Genomic DNA, 6797 nt, shown 5'->3' on the forward strand with positions numbered 1-6797 from the left:
GCATTTTTGATGTTGGGGACAGAGTGAGGCAAAATAAGCGTTATCAGTAAAGTTGACTACAGAAGTTGATGGTTACGGTATTGTCTGCCAGTTCAGACTATGGTACTAGAGATTCAAATTGGTCAATTGATTTGAGATTCTCTATTATTCCTATTTCTGCCAATCCTGGATTGACCACTAAGCAAAAGAGGCACATACCCAGGGCATCAAGGGAAGGGATGCATCTCAGACTTTTTTCCTCTAGATATCACACACTTAACACTTTCATTGCTGCTCTCGACTTCTATCAGACTTTTTGCTATCATCCTTTTTTTACCATGTTCAGCATCAATCTGCATTGTTAAAAACAGTGTTTTCTTTGGAATAGTACATGATTGAAGCTTAAAAGTCTGAGTCTTAATGTCTCATTAGTTAAACCTTGGAAGGGATAAGGGGCACTATTACTGGACTCTACTTAAGGTAGGAGTGCCCAATCTTGGCAACTTGAAGACTTGTGGGCTTCCACTCCCAGAATTTTCAAAGAGGAATTAGATATTTTGCTTTCATTGGTAAAAGAAGGGCTGACCACACTTTGTAGCTAGTTTGTTTATCTCCACAAACCCGGGAAGGGGGGGTGGAATGGAAGGAAACCCAAACTTCCTTTCAGCTGGATCCATGGTGACATTCTTGTACAACCCTGGTTCTGAGTTTCTATAAAGCAAGGTTGAATATTTGTTTCAGTCCTACATTTTTTTTCAGGTTCAACTCACTTTCTACTTCTTAACCAAATGAACATCCGGCTCAGATAATAAGTAAAATCAAGATACTGCGTTTCTTCTTGAACTTTTTTTTAAAAAGTCTCCAGTTGCCTCTGCTTCTGCTTTCTACAGCTTGCTTTTAATCCAACCATTGCTTGCAATAAAATTAAAAATGATCTCATTTTTTCTCTCTCTTAGGATTAGAGATCAGAACACCACAATATCCTGGCTAAACTGATGTTAACTTGTTTTGCCCTGTGATTAAGTGTTGCAGTGTAGCAAAAGCTGAGGATTAAACTACAAATGTCTAGCCTTCTGATGGGACAAGATAGTAATGTTGAAAGAAAAGCATTTGAAAGACACCATTAAGGGATAAGGGATTAAAAAGCAATCGGATATTTCATTCTGTGAATGGGAAACAGTTAATGGGGCATATAAATAGAATGGATCCACAGTGCTTTTTCTGGCTGAAGTTTACCTATCTCAGTCTAAGAGAAAGGAGTGGGGAAACTCTTAAAACACATATTTTTTTCCTTTTGGCAGTCTTGATAGATAATAACGAGGATTAAGACTGGCAGGTTTAGACAAGTATCACAGGCTGCTAGAATGCTAGATGTCTTGGTTTAGGAAAATTATTAGGGGCACTGGCCAGTTTCTGCATGACTGGCAAGGAAGCTAAGGCAGGAACAAATTCTAATGAGATCTTGCAATTTTCCGATTAAAAAACCTGGAGCACAGATGGGAGACAAGGTGCCTGGCTCATGGCCACTGGAGTGCCAAAGGGATGACTAGAGAGCAAAAATATATATGAGACAGGAAAAGGAGCCATAAAGGATTGAAAAATCAGTTGCATTTGTATTCAAAGAACAGGATTTCAATGAAATTTATTTCATTTTGTTATTAGCTAATTACCAAAGAACTGGTGTATGTTACTGCGATTCCATGCATAATCATGTGTTTAATCCAGTTTTTCCTCAGCCTTGGCAACTTTAAGAAATGTGGGCTCCAACTCCCAGAATTCCTCAGCCAGCATGCTCCATCAGCTTGCTGCCTAGGGAATTCGGGGAATTGAAGTCTGTACATCTAAAAGTTACCAAGGTTGACAATCATTCCTTTTGTGCAGGGGTAGGGAACTATGGCCCTTTTATGACTCGTGGACTTCAATTCCCAGAATTCCTGAGGCAGCCATGCTCAGTAAATATTGTCTGGCTCTGGAATTTTGGGAGTTGAAGTCCACAAGTCATAAAGTGGCCATAGTTCCCCACCTCTGCTTTCGTGGCTTTGAAGTCTCCTTTAATGGAAATGGGCCTTTAAAGGGGATTGGACTGGAAGGTTGATTTGGCGTATCATACATGGACTAGCAATATATATTAACATTTCATCTAGACTAGTAAAACAAAATAGAATATAAATGTTAAAAAGATCTATGTTCAAATACTAATGTCTAGGTCTTCAAACACTGAAGCGCAACATTGTTTATATTACAAAAAATCAGGTACTGGACCAGTATGTGCCCTCAGCTTACAGTGAGTCACAATAAGTTACAAAAGCACAATAAGTTTTCATGGAACCTGGTATGACATTATTATTATCTTTACTGTCAGAGTACAACATGTGTACAATGAGATTGGCTGAGCCTCCCTTCGTGCACTCCCCCCAACACAACTCACAGTGAGGACAGAAGTCCCTAACCCAGTCCCAATCTTATTACACCATGTGACCTTGTTGCACAACACGCCGGCCCTGCAAGTCTATCATACTATGTTGACATGAAGTTATATTCTGTTCAGAAGTCTGACGGCTCACAGGCAGAAATTGTTCTTCAGCTTGTTGGTGCAGCTGGCTATGCTTCTATATCTTCTACCCGATGGTAGGAGAGTGAAGAAGTGCTGAACGGGATGTGAGTTGTCCCTGAGAATTTTCCTCACTCTTTTAAGGCAGTGAGCCTCAGCGATGTCATCTAGTGGTATCAGGGAACAGCCCACAATGTTTTGTGCTGTGCTCACAACCCTCTGTAATGTCTTTCTATCTGCGGCTGTCAAGCCAGCATACCACACCGTAATGCAATATGTGAGGACGCTTTCTATTGTGGACCGGTAAAAGGAGGGCATCAGTTGTTCCACTTTATTCTTTCACAAGAATAAGGAAATAGAGTGTACTACTAAGGACACTGTAGTGTACTACTCCCAGCAACCCTTCCTTGCTCTTCGCCATGCTGATTGAAGTTCCCAGAACTGAGGGTCAGAAATATTTGATAGTTTACAGGATTCCCTTCATAAATCCAGCACAATTATAACAATTAAAAACTATTTTTGATATTGCAAAAGTAGCTAACAATATGCCAGGGCAAACATAGCAGTTGTGCATTTAAATGAAGTGGGAACCATGCAGAATTTTGCTCGCGTATCAGCAGACTACAATGGTTACTCCTATAAAAATATTCATTTCTTATGGCCCATTTGTCAGCTGAGAACCACTTGTATGAGGTACTAATTTATTATTTGTCTCAATTCATTCAATTCCCTCTCAACAAATGAAGACAGAAATGGAATTAAAACCATTCTTTTTTCTGTTCAAATTAGTTCAGCTGTTAAAATATATCCTATTTAATAACACAATCTTGAAAAAAGAAATCCAATTTTATTTCATTGTATAATTCTATTTCAGTAATCCTAAAGTACTGGTCTGATTGCTTTAAAAGTTTCATGAGCCAATACAAGCTAGGGAATATTTTCATTAGATCATGTAATAATATTTTCACTGTGCAAATAATGTTTTAATCAATAAAAAGGCAGGATATGTTTTGTGACAAGTCAACAGTGAGAAAGAAAGACGCTATTAGGAAACCTGTCCTCAAATTTTTATTTAATTCAACAATATCAATCTTTATCAATACCTTTTATTTGAATTCTCATTTGCTAGTGTCTGTAGAAAACTAAACTTAAAACTTTTAAATTATTCTCTGCTAATCTGTCAATGGCTCTGGAATTATCTACCCATACATTTTTCAGCAGATTGATTTTTTAATTATATAAATAGCTATTTCCACAACATAGACTATGTCATTTATTATGTCATTTTGTAAACATATATGATTGACTTATTATTTTGAACTTTAATTAGGTATGGCCAAGTTATATTTTCTTTGCCATTCTGGAATCAGAGTCTGAGACTGATTTTTTTTATCATTTACCTGAATTTCTCATACAGGACAATCTTTATTACTAAAAAAGAGGAGATCATGTTGAGATACTAGCTTGCATGAGTTGAACCATATTTGTAAATGCTAAAATTTGCAGGTCAGAATGAGGATTATGTTCAAAGGCACATTTAAAAAAAAAAATGTCACTTCGTTCCTGTTAAAAGTTGTTGATGAAACTGCAATGCAGTTTTCAAACATTTCATCACATTTTATCATTAAAGAACTCACAGTTTCTTTGCCCAATTTTTATGGAGATCATTTTGAAATTCTACCTTTTAAATTTTTTATCTTATCCCAAGTCCCTCAGTGATAGCATTTACATAGCTACAGCCATTTTATCTTGCAAAAAGTCTAGATGACCACTGCAGAACAGTAAAGAGAATCATAAAACTCTTGGGTGGACGACACTGTTGAGCTTCTAGTCTACCAGATGGATTTCCTGATGTCCTGCTGTCAACTCTGGCTAACATCTTCCATGAGACTAACCAATGGCTACCAGAAGGTGATTCAAGAAGGTCTGTTTCAATTGCATTTATGAGTCAATTGTTTTGAACTGCAATGATTAATTAATGAATATTTTAAGTACCAAACTTATCATTTGCCTAATTAAAATCAAGTTGCAAGACACACTTTTTCATTGTGTAAATAATTGTCCTGAAACTCAGTCATCCAAAGTAGGAAGCTTACATCATGTGTCATGGTACTTCATTTCCCCCCACACCCTTGACACTGCCAACAGTAACCAATGATGTATAGCAGAAGTGTGAAGTTATAAAATGACATCATGGAATAACTAGAGTGCTGTTAAAGAACTGATCTTCATTCAGTGATTATATTTGGCATGTTTCTTGAAACATGTCTATGAGTCATGGGATCCACCTATTATTCAGTCAATATAATTTTCTATCCCCCTCTTTGTTATGCTTCCTCTATTACATCCATTTCTTCACCTGCAAATGTTACAGCTTTAAAACCAAAGGGACTTCAATGTTTTTGCTTTCTTTTCTTTAAAAAACGGCTCTATCTCTTGAAAGTTTGTAAAAGTATGGGAAAAAGATTTTGGATATGAACTTGATGAGTCAGCTTAAAACTCATGGTGTAGAATTGCCTTTACATCTATTTTGGCATGTCATCAAGAATTAACTATAAAAATATTTCATAGATGTTACTATGCTCCCTTAAAAGTACATGAAATTGAGCAGCATTAATCAAAGTCTTCCCATATTGCCTTGAAAGGAAAGTGATCATACTGAGTGGATGGAATTCTCTGAGCATGGTACTTGAGTTGCAGATATTGCATTGCTCTACCAGGTAGTCATAATCAAAAGAGGTGGTTTGGAGAAATGAAATTTGCTGATTGGCAAGGATGATATATTGCTATATCTTGCCTGCTTCTTGTTTGCAAGATTGGGATGGTTCTGTGGGTAGATATTGTTTGCAAAAGATTGATGCCTAATAGTTGGTAGATTATTTATTTGTCTGATTGATAGTGATTTCCCTGTTTCCCAAAGATAGGCTCAAGTTATAGAAAGATCTTGACAGACTGCAACACTGGGCCTTATCTAACAAAATGAAATTCAGTGGTGAAAAAAGTAAGCCCTATATACAGGATTAAGATCACGTGAATTGTTAGTACCGCTTGATAAGATCACATATTCAATTTTGGTCACCACAATATAAAAAAGTATAAAAAAGAAAAAGTGCAGAGAAGATCGACAAAAGTGATTAGGGGACTGGAGGCTAAAACATATGAAGAAAAGTTTCTGGAATTGGATATGTCTACTTTAATGAAAAGAAGGACTGAGGTGATATGATAGTAGTATTCCAATATTTTAGGGGCTGCCCCAAAGAAGATGGGGTCAACTTATTCTCCAAAGCATCTGAAAGCAGAACAAGAAGCGATGGATGGAAACTAATCAAGGAACCTAGAACTAGAGGAGAAATTAGAGAAGCAACCTAAAACTAAGGATAAATTTCCTGAACAATTAATTGATGGAATGACTTGCCTCCAAAAATTGTGGGTGCTTCAACCATGGAGGTTTTTAAGAAGAGATTGGACAACCATTTGTCTGAAATGTTATGTTTCCCGCTTGAGTAGGGGGCTGGAATAGAAGACCTCAAGGTTCTGGTATTTCAATGTTAGGTTGATTCAGTTAGGTTGATTATGTTGTGTAGTAGCATTGCAGTTGTTTAGTTTGGCTCAATTGAAATGAAGAGAACAGCAGTGTGGTTCTTTTCAGTTGCTAGATATTTTGTTCTTGAATCCATTGAGATGGTGATATGATGGAATCTTTGCAGCTATCTGTTTGGGTGTTTTAATTTCTTGGCAAATTCGATAGGCTGTATGTAGGGTTTCCTATTAGTGAAAGGATAGGATAGGATAGGACAACAAGTATGTATACTTTTGGACATCATTTGGAAAATTGTGAAAACTACAAATTAACAATTACTTAATTCTTACAGAGGTAAAATCTTCATTTTTTCCAGTAGATATAAAATAGGACCATAACAAATGAATCATTTTTGTAAGTTGCCATGTTTACTGTAGTAAATACTGGAAATTCAGAGTACATCTTTTTTTGAGCAGTTGGTGGTTTAAAAGTGTGCTAAATTAGCTAAAACCTAATAGGAAAAACTCTTGAATTGTTTTAAAATAATAGATTATTTTACTCACATGCATTTTTTAGTTTTAATTATATCAGCAAGATAATTCTTCACAGATTATGTTAATATATTCAGATGTTTTTATGGTTAGAAAAATTAAATACATTATTGACTTTTTTTTACAGTTCCTGTATTTTTAGATATTCCCAAACAGGACAAGAAATTGTTTTGATTTGCTTTTGATTCATTTATAT

This window comes from Pseudonaja textilis, chromosome 3 (assembly GCF_049901715.1).
Source record: "Pseudonaja textilis isolate UNSWEBS1 chromosome 3, rPseTex1.2, whole genome shotgun sequence".
NCBI classification, from domain to species: domain Eukaryota; kingdom Metazoa; phylum Chordata; class Lepidosauria; order Squamata; family Elapidae; genus Pseudonaja; species Pseudonaja textilis.